Genomic DNA, 20,820 nt, shown 5'->3' with positions numbered 1-20,820 from the left:
TTGAATTGTATATATACATATGTCACAGCCTATTGATATTTAATTGTCTTAGTAACATATTTTGCAATTAGCTGCCCACATCTGTGATTTTTTTCCTTACTGTTTTTGTTGTCTTTTGGAGCACATACATTTTTATTTAAATATAGCTAAAACTGCTGATAGTTTCATTTATAGTTTATATTTTTTTGTTTGTATTCTTTCAGAAATCATCCATTTTTGAAATTAAAAAGGTATTGTATATTTTTTTCTAAATGTTCAAAGTGCTTATTTCTTCTGGTAATATACTTTTGTATATGATGTGAAATACAAATCCACTTATACTTGTTAGTATATCATTCAGGCATTGTTTTGAAAAATAAGTCCAACTTTTCCCATCGACGTTTGATTATATCTCTTATCACAAATGACACTTCCCAACACACAGATATCTTTCATTGTGGCTCCTATTCTTTTCCATTTGTGTGGTGACTTATCAATCAATACTATACTGTCTTTACTATTATTATTTCTTCATAACACTTCGTCTCTTCTAAGGCAACTTTATCCACCCACACACAAACCAGTTATTTTTCTTAAGGACATGTTGATCATTCTTGGTCTTTTACTATTTTATGTAAATTTTAGAATATGTTGCCTCTTTACACACAAAATCATAAGAATTGTTATTGGAATTATTTTCTTTTATATACACAAACGTGAAATCAAGAAGTTTTGTTTATTTTTAAGGCACATTTTCTAACTTTATTACTGATTTTTATATATTGATTTATCTTTAACATATATGTTGATTTTTATTATTAATATATCTAAAATCCTTACCAACCTTATTAATTCTAAAATGTGTAGCTTCTCCTGATTTCTAAGTAAATAATTACATGTGAGTACATGACAATATGTGCTATTCCAAATTTTAAACTGCTACTTGTTTTTCTTGTCTTGCTGCAGGAACTAAATCCTTAGTATGATATTTAATACACATGGTGATATTTGGATCTTGTTTTATTCAAACTCTTAAAGCTAATTATTTCTAACATTTTAATATCCATTATGTTGTTGCCATAGGTGTTTTGATTAATACACTTTATTAGCCCAATATTTTCTTTGTTCCTTGATTGCTGAAAAGTTGTTTATATATTTTTTAATTTTAATATTGAATTTAGAACTTCAGTCAAGTACTTTTCTCTGAACCTGGTGAGATAACACTTTTCTTTTCATGGCCATATCTAGCTTCAAGCAATGATAGGATGTATAATCTCTAGCTGATTGGCCATGATCCCAGCTAAAACTTTATGGATTATATTATTACAATTATCAGTGTTTACCACATAATTTTATACTGCCTCACACATTGATAAGAAAGCATTTGCTTTATTTCAAATCCCTGAACAATTTATGTATCAGGTATTCTTTCCCCACATATGCCTGGTGTTTTATTTTCGTTGACTGTTTCTTCCTCTTCTTTTCCTTCCTTCCTTCCTCCCTTCCTTCCTTCCTTCCTTCCTTCCTTTATTTCTTCCTTCTTCCTTCCTTCCTTTATTTCTTTCTTCTTCCTTCCTTCCTTTATTCCCCTGTCTCTTGAGGGATTGATTCAATCTTGTTAAACTTTATAGTTAATTAACTTTATAGTTAATTAATGTTTTTTTAAAATTTCTTATTGAGTTAATTTTGGTAACCTATATTTTTTTAGTTTATTGATTATTTTCTCTAAATTTTCAAGTTTAGGTATTCAACATATATTCTTTTATATATCTTTTTAAAAAATCACTTTTGTATTCCCCTTTTTAATTCTTAAAACTTTTAAAAATATTATTTTTTAAGTAAGCTCTATGCCCAATGTAGGGTTTGACCTCACAACCCTGAGATCAAGAGCTGCATGCTCCAATGACTGAGTCAGCCAGGCACCCCTTCCCCTTTTTAATTCTTCATATTGTGTATTTGGAACTTATTTTGTTTTCCCTGGTCAGTCTTGTGAGTGGTTTGTCTGTTTCATTAGTTTTTGCTTTTAAAAGACCAATATTTGTATTTAAGGATCTTCTGAATTGCATTTTTTTCTGTTTTATTAATTTCTTATTTTATATTTATAAAGCTTAGATTTATACAGCTTTTTGTTTTTATATTTATATAGCTTATTTTCCATTAGCATTTTAAGGGTATAATTACAGTACTTTCCATTACATTTAGTGTTAAGTATTTTCTGATTTCTATTATATAATCACACTTATTCAGAATATGCTTTTAAATTTTTAATTTATTTTATTCTTCTTTGTCTATCTTTTAGATATTGATTTATAATTAATGGTAAATTGTTCCTTTGTAATGTGATTGTTTTCCTTTTGAGCCAAACAAATAGACAGTATTATTGTCTTTTCTGTAAATGCTTGAAAACTGTATTTTATAATTGCTGACTGCAGAGTTAAATGTGCTCATTATTAATTTGTGATCAGATTGTTAAAATCTTCTTTATTCTTCAAAACTTTCCCCATTGATCTATTTCCCCACTATGAGAGTCGTGTTAAACTGTATTTTATTATAATTATGGATTTGCCCATTATTTTTACAATTATGTATATTTTTTCCTAATACATTTTTGGGTTATGATATTAGCTTCGTTTTTTTTTGTTAGTTCACATTCAAACTTTCTGTGGTCTTATGTATTATATATGCTGTTATTAAGTTGCAAATAGGTTATATTTTATCCAAATAACCCCTTTTTATCTTTAACTTTTGAGTTTAATAAATTTATACCTTTGGTGTCTTGGGGCCTTTGCCTCCAGCTTGCCTTACCTGGCACCCAGCGCCTCATCCCTGCTGTCTGCCTCTCAGAACCTGCTATAGCTGGTGGATAAGGAATTGTTGGAATGCCCAAGAAACTTAATAGCTGCAGCAACCAGCAAAAGTATGGCATCTAATAAATTATGGGCATAGGAAGCTTTGAGAATTTTATCCCCATCGGAGGCTGCTGACTTGGGATGCTCGCAAAACCAGAAGCAAGTCGAATCCCTGCAAGGTTGCCTGCGCCATAGATTCTAAGGTAAGCAATGGGTCAGGCCTCCAGGATGAGTGCATCAAAAAATTTGCTGGTCTTTGGCTTCCTTCAAAACTGCTCCGACTATAATTTCCACAAAGAGTTGGAGGCATTGGGCTGTGAACTGCCCGTGCCAGCTTACCTACAGGAGGACCATGATGATGAGCTATGGACAAATGGCAACTGGTGCAGCCACTTCCTCAATAGTGAGGAGGCATATTCTGAGAGTCAAGAATAAATCATCTGGGATATTGCCAGGCAACTCATACAAATAGGGGACAGAATGGATCTCAGCATTCACCCAAGACTAGTGAATAACCTGGCAATACAATTTAAGAATATAAACCTGTGGGAGGAAGAGAGAAGGAAGTGCCTCGCTGGTGCACTGGAGCAGGTCACACAGACTTATCCTAAAGACATGGAGAAAGAGAAGAGCAAGCTGATTTTGACCCATGCTGTTGGCCAAAAAACGTGGCCGGTCACACACCATCCTTGCTCCGTGATGTCTCGTGCACAACAGTGAATTTTATTAACCAGAGCCTACTCACCTATATGAGGAACAGAAATGGAATGGACTGAGTGGACAACTCTTCAGAAGCATGACTGGTTCAAACTTGATATGGTGACAACAGTACACCTTCTTCCAGTGGGGATGGAGCCATGGCCATTTAAACAAAGTTCTTAAAGAAGATAGGCATGAGATAATAACTATTTGTTTCTTACTATTTAAATTTCTTTTAATGTTTACTTATTCTGAAAGAGAGAGAGAGAGTAGGGGAGGAGCAGAGAAAGGGAGAGAGTCCCAAATGGGCCCCACACTGTCAGTGCAGAGCCTGATGTGGGGCTTGAACTCACAAGCAGCAAGATTAGGACCTGAGCAGAAGTCAGATGCTTAATGGACTGAGCCACCCAGGCATCCTTATTTCTTACTGTTTTAAAGATGGTGTTTTAAGCAGCTGGTCCATATAGAAATCTCTGCATTAACATGCTTGAATAAAAATGTCCATTTGCACATATTTGAATGAGTTTCATACCATCTTCTAAATCCACTACACATTATGCCTTTATCTTATTCAGTTATACAGAGCTTCACTTGAAAATGAAACTTAAGAACAGGTTGTAAGGCAGAAGTAAAAAACACAACTTTACTGTTTATTAAAGTGCAATCTTGGGGCATGATCTTATAGCAGGCGATATCGTGTTTGAGGAGAGCAAGGACTGGAGACAGATGCACATACCCCTCACAAATGAAAACTTTCTCTCAAAATAAGGAATGTCTTAATTCTAAGGAAGTAACAATCTTCCCATTTAAAATCCAAATAGTACGAGAGGTTTTGGCCTAAAGTTCTATACTCAAACAATGGGAAAATCAGGCCTCAAAATATGTGTTCGATTTTTTTTCAACTTGATTTCCTTTTATTTGAGTCAAGAAGGACCAGAGGCAGTTAAAGGTGTGAAGGTGATTTAAGGTCCCATGTCAACTATAGTTTCCCAAATCAGGTAACTAAATGCACCTTTTCTCTTTCCAGGAAGTCAGAGCTTTGATAAAAAATTTAAGCTGATGGAGTACCAGAAGCTACTGCATACATCCTGTGGGGGAATGTCTGTTAATAATCTTATATTTTTATTTTCCTCCCATATGCCTCAGCTCATCCTTTCCCAAGAAGTTATTTCTGAAGAAAACAGGTTTCTAGGCATAAAAGATGAAAGAACAGTTAGACTCTTAAAAATTCAACAGTTGAAGTGGTTCCCTTTCTTAGGGACACAGTCAGAATGGAAGGAATAACAAAAGCAAGTCACTTAGTGCCAAAATAAACCAGGGAGAGCTTACATTTAGAAACAGTGCAACACCAGTCTGTTCTCACAATAAGCATTTCCTAGGCTTCTGTTTAAAAGTATGATGGTGGATGCTGGGTCCCTTTCACACAGGCTGCCGTTACTCTTAACCAGGAACACTCTTGTTACTTTGAAGATGACACTCTGGGGAAGCATATGAACGAAAGTAAATAAGTACTAATAAATACTTTCTTGTTACCAAAACACTTTTCTGTTCCTTGAGAGTTTAATCAGAAAAGAAAAATGACTACATTGTTCTGCGTTAAATACATAACATGTTAAGACTGGGTCTTGATATGATATCCGCAGTATGTTGCAAATACTAAAAGCAGTACTGAAAGCCGTGCAGTACAAAGGCCACAATTTGGAAATAAATCTTCTAGTAACACTATTAAAATTAAATAAATAAAAACATATTTTTTATTATTACTCGTAGATTTATGGTAATGTCATCCTATCTTGTGCCTTCTGGATATATGACTTTTTCAATATATGATGTGACATTTCTAGATAATGTATTTCCTTTGTTTTTAAAATGTGGTCAAAAATTGATTGCTTTATTTTAATTCTTATTCCCCAACACCCTGCCACTGACTTGAAGTTTATGCATTTTATTTTTTATTAGTTTTGAAGTTAATGTTAAAATATGAACTGTACTTTATTTATCTATACCTTATTTAACAATGATTCATCATAATTAGTCATTTTACTTTTCTCTTCCCTCCCCCACCCAATATCAAGTTCTGTGTAACAGTGCAAACCTGTTACTGCCTTCTTGTCTTACATCTGAAGTTGTAGGTTGAGTTCTACAGTTTGTTTTTCCTGAAAACTCTGCCTAATATTGATTCACTTCCTGGTACACATTGTTAAAATGGGGTTTGTAAGCTCACATTCACCAGGGCATTATCTGAGAGAATTCTGCGAGGTTAAGACGAGGATGTGTTCTTCCAAAGGATATTTTAGTTGGTGTCTTGGCAAGGCTCTTACCAGCCTGGGATGGCTTTAACGGTAACTTCTGAGCATTGAGTTTCTGGACAACACAGATTGTGACAATTTGATACCAACATACATCAGGATAGACTTGTGTTATGAATTCCTATGGGGAGACTCTTTTTTCTACTTGGAGCTTAAATCAATCAGATAAATGTTTCTTCTCCTTCTTCCTAGTCTCTCCTTTTTGCTAAGAATGCCTTTCAACAGCTCCATCCTTATGTAGAAGTAAGTTACGGTTCTAGTTCCACATACAGCCCTGCTCCCCTTTCTCCATCAGACTCTCCTTGTTTTTAAGACTAGCAGATGCTCCCTGAATAACCCAAACTTCTGGACCACTTGTCTCTCAGTGTTTCACTTTCCTCTCTTGTTTTGGGGTCCATAGATATAGGTAAGAATTAAATAAGAAATTTTTAAATGCATTAATGACCAGCTGTCCAAACACTTCATTTTAAAGTGTATTTATTTATTTTGAGAGAGAGAGAAAGAGTGAACATGAGCAAGGGAGGGGCAGAGAGAGAGGGAGACAGAGAATCCCAAGCAGGGGATGCAGATCTGGATCTCAGGAACTGTGACATTTTGACCTGAGCCCAAAACCAAGAGTTGGATGCTTAACCAACTGAGCCACCCAGGCACCCCTAAACACTTCATTTTTTAGCCAATCACAATGAAGAGCAGAACTGTTGAGTTTTGCCGACTCAACCCACGTACAGATGTTTGTATGATGGGGAAGTAATTGGGACACTGTTGGTAATGTTAATGGGCAACATTTATAACATTTCTGGCACATAGTGCACACTCAAAAGAGTCCCCTCCCCCATCTGTTGTCATCTCTCCATCACCCAACGTTTTCTGTTTGTGAGCAGCAACAGTAAAGCAAAGACTAGAATTCAAGAGCACCACCCTTGTCCAATTTTCTTTGTAAGACTGATAACAAATAATAGGTTTTCTTCTTTTTTCATAGTATATTTCTAAGCCCCCAGAGAAATCACAAGTCTAGTGTTATAATTCATTAACATAGAACTTGCCCTAGCTCCTGTTAAGCTGTTAGACTAATTGGAATGAGAACCAATCACATTTTGCATTACCTGAGAATAGCTATAATTTAAAAATATATGTATCTAAATGTAATTTAAAATTTTTTAATCTTACACTTAAGTACTTGACACACTGAACTTGTAGCAATAAGACTGTACAGCAAAAACTGTAATATGGTATTATAGGTACCTGATTGTTATTCTAAATTATACACAAATTCATAGTTAATGAAAAATGGTATAGCAAAGGCATTGTATAAGCTGTTTTTCTTTCCTTATTTAAAAGTCTCTCCTGTCTTAGCTGAACAAGCTGCAACTTAAAGATAGAGTTGAATTGTATGATTGGATTCTCTTTTTAATTGCTCTGTGACAGACTTCACAGAACCATGTCAAATTTGAGAAGAGTTACAAAAGAGAGTTTCACCTGAGTTGTACCCGTCATAAAGAGAGCTGTTGAAACATGGATAATGGGCGTGTGCCCTGGGTTTCTTTGATTTAATTGCCTGAGGTCTTCTCTGTAGTAATATGTCTGGCTAAGGTTTGCAGAGTGAAAGTTGCTAGACTGTAGAGCTATTTAATAAAAACCTTTCTGACTGACTTTCAAGATACTCAGCCTCCCCAAAGACAGGAAAGCCTAGTTTGAAAGCAAAAAAAAAAATATATTAATTGATCTTCATGTGAAACTTTCTAGATAACTAAGCAGATATTAACCTTTCTGAATATTCAGAGTTAAATCCTCTCTGCTTGAAATATGCTGTTTTTATAAAGCTAACCGTCCACGAAATGAACTTGAATATTATGGAGTACAAACAAGGAGATGATTATTTTTATCTTCAACTTTATTAACACAGTTTATTAGAGGTCCTGGCTCTGGTACAAGGAGTGCTGAGTGAGGTACTACAGGGAATTACAAGAGAGAAAGTTGTTCTGCCCAACTAGGTTTTTAGTCCTAAGAAAGACCTCTGGAAAGCCTGAGAAAGGGGAGCTAACTTTACTGAGCCAAGGGAATTGAAAAGGACATAACCACCCTGTTTTTGCTGTAATTGGTCCCTTTGAGGCTAGCTTTGCCTGAAGCAGATATAATTTCAAAAGGAAGTGGATAACCCACTTGGGTCCTTCTTTAAAGATCTGAGGGGAAACATGGGATTAAAGATTGGGGACATATTCCTTGGAGCTTTTTCCTGTCATTGAGGTAGGATCTCTGTTTAGCTCATGGGATATCTTGGACTTTTCTTGAATCTTTTATTTTCACATTTGATCACTTTCCTGAGTTTGCTGAGTCCAGTTGTATAAATATCCGAACAGTGACTTTTAAACCTTATGCTTAATTGTTAATGATGATAAGGAAGGACAATTCCAAATACACACAGAACATAGTATATCTGTATCTCTCTATGCATGTCTACACACCTATCTATTAAATATAAGTGAGTTATTATCAATTGTTGCTTAGAACAATGCAATTATTTCTGAAATAAAATGATTTCTTTCCTTCCAGAAAATCATGAAAGTAAAATAAAGATTCATTAAATACCTATCTAATAAAGAGAAATGTGCCAGATATTATTAAGGATACAAACATGAAGGCATGCTCCATGGCTATGAAGTACTTACGATATGATAATGGACACAAAATAACTATAACATATGACAGAAGTTGATGAGTGCCACAAGAAAAGAAATAAGGAAAATTCTGTATTAATTTAGAATGAATGGTGTTTCTTAAATTTTGAGTATCAGAATCTCTGGGACCTTGGAAATTATGCAAATTCATATCTCCCCTCTTCTAGGATGGACCTAGAATTTGCCATGTTAATTCTGTCTCCATGTGATTATAATGATTTGTCTGCAGAACACAATTGCAGAAACATCTGCAATAAGTATAAATATTATTTATGGCTAAGGATGATGAAGAAAAACAGTCTTCATGGAGAATTTATGACTTTTGTTGGCTCTCAAAACTAGAATTTTGACAGAATGGAGATAGAGAGAAAGGACAATCCAGGTGATAGAAATAGTATCAAGAAAGGCATGAGGGACTTATTCTCAGAGACTGCCCCTGAAACAGATAGTAGAAAAGCAGAGATGTATGGACTTCGGGGTCATCCAATAATTAGTATTCTAAAGTGCCCAATGGAACATGACTACACTTTTTTTGTTAACTTCTTTTGTTTTGGAAAAAAGAGATGGGATGGGAGAGGTCACGGGAGGAGTGGATGGCAATCACTGATGAAAATATAGCTTGTCTGAGCTGCGTCATCCAAGTGAATATTGTTAAGAAAATATTTAACATCTCGCTGTCTTTGCAGCTATGTTTGTAAGATGGAAATGATGTCTTTCTACCTGTGGTGCTCTGTCTCCTTCATTAGGGAGAATAAGATTTTATTGGTCAGGCAGCCTATCAGTGAAGAGTGCTCATTTGCTTGTCTTTTTTTAAGCTCAGGAACTGCTCTTGCTGTGGATTTGCTTCTGTCCTAAAAGGAAGCATAGCATCAAGTAATAGGTTAAATGGATTAAATAAGTGAACATTTGCAAATTACTCTGACAGTGGTCGTTAATGTAAAATAAACAATGGGACAAAACAAAGCAAAAAGAAATTTCTTGGTTTCTGTCTATTTCTCTTTAGAATTATGTAAACTGCTGCTTGAACTAAATTCAATTCTTGCTACCATGCATTTTCCTTCAGTTCTTAATCCATTTTCAAGTTCCTGCTTTTGGTTCAACCCTAGCTTCTGGCAGTGAAACTTTGCCTACTTCAGTATTCCTGAAACCTGCTCATATTAACTCTTTAAATATATAAAGAAAGGAGTTCTAATTTTATACCTACAGCCTTCCTTGGTTCCACTTTGTTGGCTCAGAGAGAGAGGTGTTATTAACTTTTTTCTATTGTTTCACATTTCTGGCTCCACTAATGGCCCTTAGCATCTATGCTGGATATTTTCCGTTTCCTCCTCCAGATGCACACTCCCAACCCCATGTCTGTGTCCTAGTCTCTGACCTTTATAGACTGCAGCACCAGGCTTTTCTGTCCTTTGGTTTGGGCAATAGAAAGTCCTTGCAAGGGACCAGAGTGTACCTCACTGAATGTCCTCAACAAAGGAGAGCTTATATGAGTCAAAGAGACAGTACTGTATACATTTCTAGAAGAAAAAAAAGATTGTTAAATGTTGCGTTTTATTCAGTGCGATTTGGGAGTTCTTTTCCTCAGCCTTCCCTCCATCTCTCATGGATCTGCTCTGTTGGTATAATCCACGGAACTTGAGCCTGTCCCTACACAAAAGCGCTCCCTAACTTTAGAAGGTGCAGCAGAAGAACCTAAGGACGTTCCTGAGAAAAAAAATAACTTTGCAGAAGCATCTTGAGCCAACTCCACTTTCTTTTTCTTATATCCATCTTTTCACGCCCGATGGGGAAAAGTCAGCATATGGAGCTAGTTTACTTTTCAGAAAGGGCAAATTTGTTACCTGCACCATTACTCTACGTGATAATCCCCATGCTAATCAAATGGCAAGGTTTTTTCTAAACCACGTTCTTCATCAGCATCCTTCCCAGTACAACATTCCGAACAGCCACTCCCAATCTATCAGAGTTGGTATTCAAGATGAAGTGTACTTTTCATCCCTTCTAAGAATAGAGGGACCAAAAGAGCTCCCAAATTCATCCATGGTGTAGTTTCGCTCACCACAGAAGGAAGAGTATATATGAATTTGGAGCCATCATCCTAACCAATGACAAAGTTTTCCTTTTTTACAATTTTGGAGAAATGTTGGGTTAAGTTAAACAGCTTAAGCAGTCAATTTAGAATTTTGTATATGCAAATATGCATTACTCATCTTCAACAGATGAGAGCAGTCTGTAGCTTGAATTAATCAGATTATTTTGGTTGTGAGTGAGGGAACTCCAGGTGGATGAGTTCAGTAAGGGAAAGACAATTTATGGATATCAAACTATAGAAATACATAACAAAAGTGAGCAGTGGTTCAAAGCAGACGTGGAACCAAGGAGAGGGATACTGTAAGGTTTTTTTTTCCCATATCTTATTTCTGCTTCTATCAGTTTTATTCTTTACTCTTTTTAGACTGGCTTTTTCTCTATGTCAGGGAACATTCCACTAACATATCCAAACTAATAACTCAGGACTTCGCAAAAAAAAAAAAAAGAGGGAGAGAGAGAGAGAGAGCATGAGAGAGAGAGATTGCTCCATTTTAGTTTGTTTTTGTTTTTGTTTTTCCGGTTAAAAGAAGAAAAGAAGGAAGCCCACAATGGGCTTAGTTTGGGATATGCCCTGGAAGTGGAATGTTATAATGGTCAGCCCCTAGATCCATAGTGGTCAAAGCTTAGAAATGAAGAGTTCAAAATCGAAAAACAAAGTGCTTTTGGAAAGAGCAAATGTTATAGGACAAAATTTTTTTGATGATTGAATCCTTTTATTGTGCAGAATATCTTGCAAGGATCTCTAGTCTGCTAAATATCCTCTAGAAAATATTGGTTAGCTTTTTTTAAAATTTATTTATATATATTGAGAGAGACAGACAGCATGAGCTGGGGAGGGACAGACAGAGAGGGAGAAAGAGAATCCCAAGCAGGCTCTACACTGCTAGTGTGGACCCTGATGCAAGACTTGAACTCACGGACTGTGAGATCATGACCAGAGTTGAAACCCAGCCTCGGATGCTTAACTGACTGAGCCACCCAGATACCCCAAAAATATTGGTTAATATTAAAGATAGCTTCCAAAATATTGAAATGGTAGCACATGGCTTCTACAGAAAGCATGCATTCTGAATTCTGGCTATATTCAATACAGCTGTTCTCATCTAAGCACAGCAGTGCATTTTCATAGTTCCTTAAGCAAAATTTTCATGCTCTTTCGTCATTTTGTTACTTTATAATATTTTTATTATCAATTCATTTCTACTTACACATATTTCACCAAAACTTTTGGCAATGTTGAAATTGCTTAGATTGTGGGAAACTCACCGCCTAGTGAACACTTAAATGTCTTTAAGCTTTTATACAAAGTTATTTTACAATTATCTGGCAAAACTGCAAGTCCTGCAAATTGTCATTTTGGTATGTGTGTGCACATGAAGTGTGTGTCTGTATGTGTGCATAGATGTGCATGTGTGTGTTGGGGCTATGCTGTGTACAGAAACTGAGGTCATATAACTCAATCAACAAATTCTGTCATAGATCACAGAGAAAGACGGAGTCACAAAATAGGGCTTGGGAATTAGGAACAACCTACAGATTATCCTATCTGTGTGAATCCTATTGTTACTGATGAGAGTGTGTTGTTTTGGTGACCATAACTATGTTCTGTAGTAGATGATCTGTCATGGTGAAAAAAAAATCATTTTTCTCCATTAGTTATTTCTGCCTTACTTTTCAGGGAATTTGTATATCGATTCCTAAATTGTGGTGCCTGAATTGTCAACACTGTTTTTCATTGGTTATTCCAAAATAAGAATCAAACCACAGTTATGCAAATGCATACATATTTGGTAATTAAAGAGTTTATCATTTGGGATTAAGAATGGGCTGAATGAAAAAGCAAATCCAAAATATTAGTGACTTAAATAAAATAGAGCTTGATTCTCTGCTATTTGAATTAAATCCACAGACAAACAGTCCTGGTCAGATGTGAATGTTTCATACTCAGGAAAGGTCCTTTTCTCCTTCTATCCATTATTACTTGCAGGAGTACTATTTTCATGGTACAAATTGAATTTCAGGCAGTAAAAAAAAGACCTTCTATCTTTAAAGAGGGTTCTCAATGGCGTGCCTAAGTGGCTCAGTTGGTTAAACATCTGACTTTGTCTCAGGTCATGATCTCATAGTTTGAGCCCCACAGTGGGCTCTGTGCTGACAGTTCAGAGCCTGAAGCCTGCTTCAGATCCTGTGTCTCCCTCTCTCTCTACTCCTCCCCTGCTCATACTCTGTCTCTCAAAAAACAAATAATAATAAAAAAATTAAAGCGGTTCTCAAGAACTGTTATCCAACAATTCTACTTTAGTGACTCTGCTCAGATACTCCCATATTCTCATCATTGATCCTCTTCATTATTTATTTACTGGCCAAATAAACATTTTACACCCTATGCAAGACCTAAAATATTGACAATAAATTATAACTTACATAATTGTTAAAGTCAGTTCACTATAGTCCAGTCGGTCCCTGACTGAAAAAATTGGTGCGTCTTGATGCTCACAACTAAGGTTAGTCCCCAGACCATGGTGAATTTACCTAGGAAATGTTGTGCAAAGATGCTTCCTAAATCCAGCCAATAGGAATTTTTCTGGTGACATCTCCACTTCTAAATAACACTCTTCAAATTTCAACATTTCATAATCTTCAGGGTTGCATATGCCAACTTTGTAACCAGTTTATCTACATTTAGAACACACATTTGAGATGACCAAGATAGTTATTTCCAAAGGAACAAAACAAATATATATATGGCATTTATAGATAAATTGATTAGATATAGGACAAATATCTAATTCTGAAAGGAGAAGTAACTTGGATAAGTGAGTGATAAGCTAGTTAGAAAGTTATTGTGATTTTTGAGATAGTACTTTTACTAGTTTTTATTTTCTGCAATTCAAAATGAAATAGAAGTTTATTAATTATTCTGATAATTTCATGATGTCAGCCTTCAGATTAGTGTTCAAATATTTGGATGCTAATAGATTCAGCATATTTCAAATAATGTAGATATAATTGAAAGATCCCTATTTTTCCTCCCAGTACATTGACCTTGGGCTTTTAGGGTAGACTTGTACTTACAAGTTTCTTATAGATGTGCAATTATCTTTAAAGAACTTTCCTTTTTCTTTTTTGAAATAGCTGTATGACATTTATCTTAGAAGTCAGATGAATTAATTGAGGTTTGAGAATTAGAGGATTTAAAGCATAGATTGAATGACTGAAGACATCTCTAGGTAGTAATTTCTGACTTGAATTATGGTTCTGAGGATTGAAAACTGGCAGGTGATGTAAATTCAACATGTGAGTAAAGGAGAAAGAAAGAGCATAAACAAATGTAAAACCAATTCCAGAAGTGAGAAAAACATATTCATGGAAGAGGTTGACAAAACTTATTATAAGTTGTAGAAATCCACGAATCATAAATTAAGACAGTGTAAAATGTTCAAACATCTCTGGCTGTAGGTTACATTGAAAGTACAATCCAACCTTAGGACTGTTAGCTGCCAATTCAGAAAATATTCTTTCACTTGAGGACAGGGATAACCAAAAAAATGTTTAAAGGCATCTCCTCCCTTCAGGAGGATGTTTGCATGTATGGGGGCTAGAAGACTATAGCTGTGTAAAGATGGGACATCTTCCCATGAAGCAGACATGAAATTTGCCCTGATAAAAGGTCTATGATTTTTAAAAGTGAACATTACTGTTGCAAATGGACCCTTTTGCACATTCAGCAAATGTCAATGATTCCTTGATAAATATTCAGTTTCTGGAGTTTAAAAGGAGGTGGGAATTGGGGCATCTGGGTGGTTTAGCCTGTTAAGCTTCCAATTCTTGATTTCGGCTCACTTCATGATCTCGTGGTTTGTGAGATGGAGTCCCATGTCAGGCTCTGTCCTGACAGTGCAGAGCCTGATTAGGATTCTCTGTCTCCCTCTCTCTCTCTGCCCCTCCCTGTTCTCTCTCCTCTCTCTCTTTCTATCTCTCAAAAATAAATAAATGAACCTTAAAAATAAACAAATAAATAAAGGAAGTGGGAATGCATTTCTTGTGCATCATATGGTAGTATCAAAAAAGGCAAATACTGCCTAATGTACAGAGATTTAATAGCAAGAATGCACAAAACAGTCTTATGACCTATTCAGTATTTCTCTCCCTTTCATATTTTCACTGGAAGTTTGTGTAAAGATTCATAGAGTCTTCAGGATAAAACTGGTCAACCTTATAGTGAGTCAAGTATACGTTCCCTGTGAGTTTAGGTGCAGGAATTTATCAGTTTGCAATTACTATAATAACACTACATAATAGACACAACATTTGAGTGGCATTAAAAAAACTAAAACATAAATATGTAGCTCAAGTTTTTTTCATATTGGCATGCGGAGGTGGGGGGATTGGCTGGCTGGCTCTTCTTTAAGCTATGGCTGGGCCTAGCTCTTTGCAAAGATATAATTTGGTCCAGGGACCAGGAAATTAGAGAAGCAGCTACCTGGGGAAAGCTCATCATATGGAAATAATAGAGGCAGAAGCTGGCAAGCCCAACTGCACTAGTGCTTTTTAAGCCTTTGGTTATGGAACTCACACTAATATTCTACTGGCTAAAGCAAGACATGGCCAAATCAAAGGGGTGGAGAAACATATTCCTCTTTAGTTAGAGAAACAGCAAAGTCAAATGGTAAAAGATGTGGTGGGCATAGGGAAAGGTGAAAACTTGGAGCCATGAAAGCAATCTAGCCCAAGGACCAATAAGGTTATAGAACTCAAGAACTGCATGCCCTACTTGCAAATTTTTATACCTAATATTAGAAAGTGAGACCTTGGGGCACCTGGGTGGCTCAGCTGGTCAAGCATCCAACTGTGGCTCAGGACATGATCTCATGGCTTGTGAGTTCAACCTCCACATCGGCCTCTTTGCTGACAGCTCAGAGCCTGGAGGCTGTTTTGGATTCCATGTCTCTGTCTCTCTCTGCCCCTCCCTCTGTCTCTTTCTCTCAGAAATAAATAAACATTAAGAAAAAATAAAAAAGAAAGAAAATGAGACCTTTACTGTCTTCCTAATCAAATGCTTTTTTTGACCATCTTTTGATGTTATTGCTTCTAACATCCTCTTGCTAATGAACAAATGTTCTGGTTGTAGGTTTCCACAATGATGTCAGAAATGTTGAATAATACTATTCAGAGTAATGATACCTGCTTAAGGTACTTTGTGAACTGTCGAAATAATCTTAGTGATGCTGACACACATATGTCACATCCTTTATGCTGGAATATGTTTAATATAAGCTGACACACAGACAATACAAGAGCCACAAGACTTTACAATGAAGTAATACCTCCTGGGTTTTGTAGGGCAGTGCCACCTAAGTTCTAGGAAACTGGTCCTCAATTTTAAATTGTAGATGCTTGGTTGAAGAGAATTTCAGGCTTTTTAATAACTTGTACTGAGTAGAGTTATATTTCCCAGTACACTATTTCCTGAAATTCCTCTCCATAGTTTTTTGCTTTTTTTTTTCCCCCTCACTTGGCCTTAAATACCTGGTGTTAGCCATTCTTGAAATGTGACCACTTGACATTATCAATTGGTTAACAACTAGCCTAGAAACAACCGCAAAGTTTTAAAAACCATTGGTAAAGTCAGAACTACATAAAATTTACTCTAATAAAAAATTTACCCTGGAGGGAAACAGAAATTCTATCCCAGCTAGTTAGCTAGAAATTGAAAAGGTGAGGAGATCAATCTCTTAGAAATGAGTGGCAATTCTTGACTGCAATCATCGGAAAGGAGAAATTTGAGTAAGTTGAAAAAATATTCACATGAAAATTGCTCTCCTGATGCTTCCCAATTCTGGTAGGGGAGGAAAGGCAGGCAATCATGCAAGGAAAGCTAATTGCCTATGAGGCTTGCAGCAGAAGAATAAGCCAGAGGGAAATCATTGGATTGGAATCCAAATATAAGTTTTCAGAAAGGAAATTAGTGAATGATAATAAAGTCAAACACAGGGAAAGAAAGCCTGTAAAATGCTACTAAAATGATAACAGACCACTTGGAATGTTTCTAAATATAAGAAAACTATGCCCTTAAATTATATAACAGTATTTGTATACTATTACATCTTTTAATGGACAAAATGAGGCTACTGTTAATTTGAGTAATAAAGATGAGAGGCAAAGCATCTATTAGAATCCGTGGAGTGAAGGTATGAATCATAAAACATCAGAATTTCTTTGAAGAGAGGGGTGTGGCAATTATTATTTGATCGATTAAGGAACATAAAACTATGTGTAGTATTTCTGAACAGTAGGGAAGTCATTACAATGTATCTCTAAAGAAAAAGTATGCTAAACTTTTTTAACAGAATGTGTGAGAAGTCCCTGAAGTTCATGGGCTTTTTCCAAAAGCTCTACAAATTATTAGTGAAATATTAGGTATATTTATTGCAGAGTATTTTTTATTTTGTCTTGAAGATACCTTAAATTCTTTTGACTCTTATCTTAAAAAATAAAAGAAACAAGTGATTGTAAGCTAACATTATTTTTAATCTATAAAAATAAATTCTAAGAGGCAAAATTTATTTCCTATTATTTAAAACATCAAAATGTTTAATTAAATAAAATAAAATAAATAAAATAAAATAAAATATACAGGCTTTGTGTATGTGGTGACATAGGATAAAGAATATATACGGTATATACTAAAATCAGTAAAATTTATAATTAGAAACTTCAATGTCATCTACTTTAACCACTTCATATAAATATGGGGAAAACACTCTTAGATAAATTAAGTACTTTGCACAAGTCAGAATTTGCAATTAGACATTAAATCTTTGGTCTCCTAGTCAAGTGCTCCAAAATTCCCAATACCATTCTAACAAGAGAGAAAAATTTCATACAGATATTAAATGAAATATAAAAGTCTTAGCTGATTGCAAACTGAGAAATATTCTTGTAAATATTCTCTGGAGCAAAAATGAAAGCAAAATAAAAATTTTTAACTATCTAAAGAACAATAAAAGTGTAGCACTTTATATTAAAACATGTAAGACAAAGCTACAACATTATTCTGAAGAAATATATAATTTAAATACCCCCAAAGCTAAAGAAACACACCACAATTTAAAAACTAGAGTCACTCATTTTAGAGATTTAGGGAAACAACAATAAAGTGAAACAAATTTATAGAATTAGAAAACACACTTGGAAATGGGTTTAATTGAAGAAAATCAAAGAATAGATAAATTCTGAAGCTGGTTCTTAGAAAACAAAACAAAAAAAAACAACAAAACTTACATAGTGACTAATTAAAAAATAAGAAACCTGTAAAGGTTTAGGTATGAGTTTGGAAATATAACTGTGTAAAAGAAATTAAAATAAATTGTAGAATCTATGAAACAATGAAGAATTTAAACTTCTAGAGAAAAGAAATTATTAAAATTTTTTTTCTTATTTTACATTTATTCATTTCTGATAGACAGAGAGAAACAGAGCACAAATGAGGGAGGGGCAGAGAGAGAAGGAGACACAGAATCCGAAGCAGGCTTCAGGCTCCGAGCTGTCAGCCCAGAGCCTGTCGCGGGGCTCGAACCCACAAACCACGAGATCATGACCTGAGCCCAAGTCAGACACTTAATCGACTGAGCCACCTTGGTGCCCTGAAAAGAAATTATTTTAAGGTAAAATGTAAATTTGTCAAATTTGGCCCAAGAAGAAGTTAAGATTTGAATACATTTCTTATCAATGAAGAGGTAAAAATGAGGGTTAAAAAGTTAATGTTTTATACCTGAATATTAAATAACTTTTAAAGAACAGGAAGTGTCAGTGCTCTTGAAAATGTTCCATAAGTATAAAAAGATGAAAATTTGCACAGTTTCTATTTATGAAACTAGGGTAAGTTTAATATAGATTTTCTTAAGATAACTAAAATAGACCAATTTTTCATATGAATATAGATGCAAATATTCTAATATGTTAACCAATATAACTAGTGATGTAATGAAGTTTGATTATATCATGACAAATAGTGTTTATTGCAGGAAAGCAAGAGCAATTCACGATCAGGAAATTCATCCATTCATGCCGATTTATTGAGTGTTTTTTCTACACCAGGAGCTTCATGATTTTGTTGTGAATTTTACTGCAGGTTGACACATTCCTATCCTTGTTGCTTCCTTTCTAATGAACGATACCAGACCATATAAAGGAAACAACTAATTAAATAATATAATTTTATGGGAATGCAGGCTGGTGCAGCCACTCACTCTGGAAAACAGCATGGAGGTTCCTCAAAAAACTAAAAATAGAACTACCTAACGACCCAGCAATTGCACTACTAGGCATTTATCCATGGGATACAGGTGTGCTGTTTTGAAGGGACACATGCACCCCATGTTTATAGCAGCACTATCAACAATATCCAAAGTATGGAAAGAACCCAAATGTCCATCGATGGATGAATGGATAAAGAAGATGTGGTGTATATATACAATGGAGTATTACTTGGCAATCAAAAAGAATGAAATCTTGCCATTTGCAACTACGTGGATGGAACTGGAGGGTATTATACTAATTGAAATTAGTCAGAGAAAGACAAAAATAATATGACTTCACTCGTATGAGGACTTTAAGAGACAAAACAGATGAACATAAGGGAAGGGAAATAAAAATAATATGAAAACAGGGAGGGGGACAAAACAGAAGAGACTCATAAATATGGAGAACAAACTGAGGGTTACTGGAGGGGTTGTGGGAGAGGGGATGGGCTAAATGGGTAAGGGACACTAAGGAATGTACTCCTGAAATCAGTTATACTATATGCTAACTAATCTGGATGTAAATTTTAAAAAATAAAAAATAACATAAAAAAAGAAATATATTGAAATTTGGGGAGGTATTTAGAATATACAATCTGAGCAAAGTCAGAATTGTACATTATTTATTCATTAAATTATGCCTTATTTAATAAATGTTAAATGCTAAAAAAAAATAATGTAATTTCAGGTAGCAAATAAGGCTATGGAGAAAACAAAAGCAAAGTAAGAAACTGAAGTGGACATATACTGAGGCTCATGTAGAGGCAGTGTTGTTTGAACTCCTCCTCCTCCAAAAAAAGAAAAAATGATATTCAGGCAAAGATCTGAATGATGTGAGATGCATCCTGTGCAAAGATCTGGAGAAAGTGCTTTCTGAGGTAGAATATCAAGAACTTACATGTAGTTGAAACATGATAAGGGGAAGAGTGTCAGGCAATGAGACAGAAGTGGCATTGCCAGCCATGCCAAAGCCAGGCCTTTTAAGTCACAGTGGATTTTATTGTAAGTGTTATGGAAAGCCATTTTCATGTTTTAAGAACAATGGTGATGTAATCTCATTTACATTTAAAAAAATATGGGAGCATTTGGGTGGTTCAGTTAAGCAACTGACTTCAGCTCAGGTCATGATCTCACTGTTTGTGAGTTTGAACCCTATGCCCTGCATCAGGTGCCCCACTCTCAAGGTAGAGCCTGCTTGAGATCCTCTGTTCCTCTCTTTCTCTGCCCCTCCCCTACTCATGTGCCCTCTCTCTCTCTCACTCTTTATGTCTATTAAAAAAATATTATTCCAGGTGTTTAAAAAAGAAATGAATGAAGGATGACATAGTGACACAATTAAGAAGCTCTTTTTAGTAGTAAGTAAAAAATGAAGATGACTGGGACTAACAAGAGGTATAGGTAGTGGAAGTAGCCGAATTTGACATATGTTTTGAAGAAATTGCAGCAAAGTGTGAATAGTAGATTGATTTGGGGGATGATAGGAAAAAAAAGAATCAAGGATGATTTGTTGCTGAGTATGTATATACATATGTATACGTACATGTATTTGTTGTTGTTTATGTAAGTGTACATGTGGGGAGGTGGAATGTGCTTCTGACTTGTAATGCAATTTATTGAGATGTGAAGAAAAAGGATAGTATGGGAGACAGTAATATTCATGTTAAAATAATAAGTTTCAGTTTCCAAATTGATTTGCTTACTGTAGGTACTATATATTTCCATATATACTTCAGAAGCAATTTTTAATTTCTACAAAAATTATTTCTAAAACAAATTCTAGCAGAAGCCTGCTGAGATTTTGATAGTGATTGAATTGAGCCTACAGATCATTTTGGGAGCATTTCCAATTTAATAATATTGTTTCCAAATCCGCTGACATGGAAAGTCTCTCCATTTAATTAGATATTCTTTTATT

The 20,820-nt window shown here is 35.1% G+C and overlaps 1 pseudogene; it reads left to right on the top strand.

Moving 5' to 3' along the window:
- The first annotated feature begins 3,094 nt into the window (after positions 1-3,094).
- On the top strand, positions 3,095-3,912 carry LOC125924950 (BH3-interacting domain death agonist-like; annotated as a pseudogene).
- Positions 3,913-20,820: the final 16,908 nt, after the last annotated feature.

Source organism: Panthera uncia, chromosome F2, assembly GCF_023721935.1.
Source record: "Panthera uncia isolate 11264 chromosome F2, Puncia_PCG_1.0, whole genome shotgun sequence".
NCBI classification, from domain to species: Eukaryota; Metazoa; Chordata; class Mammalia; order Carnivora; family Felidae; genus Panthera; species Panthera uncia.
This window is presented reverse-complemented; position numbering and strand designations above follow the sequence as displayed.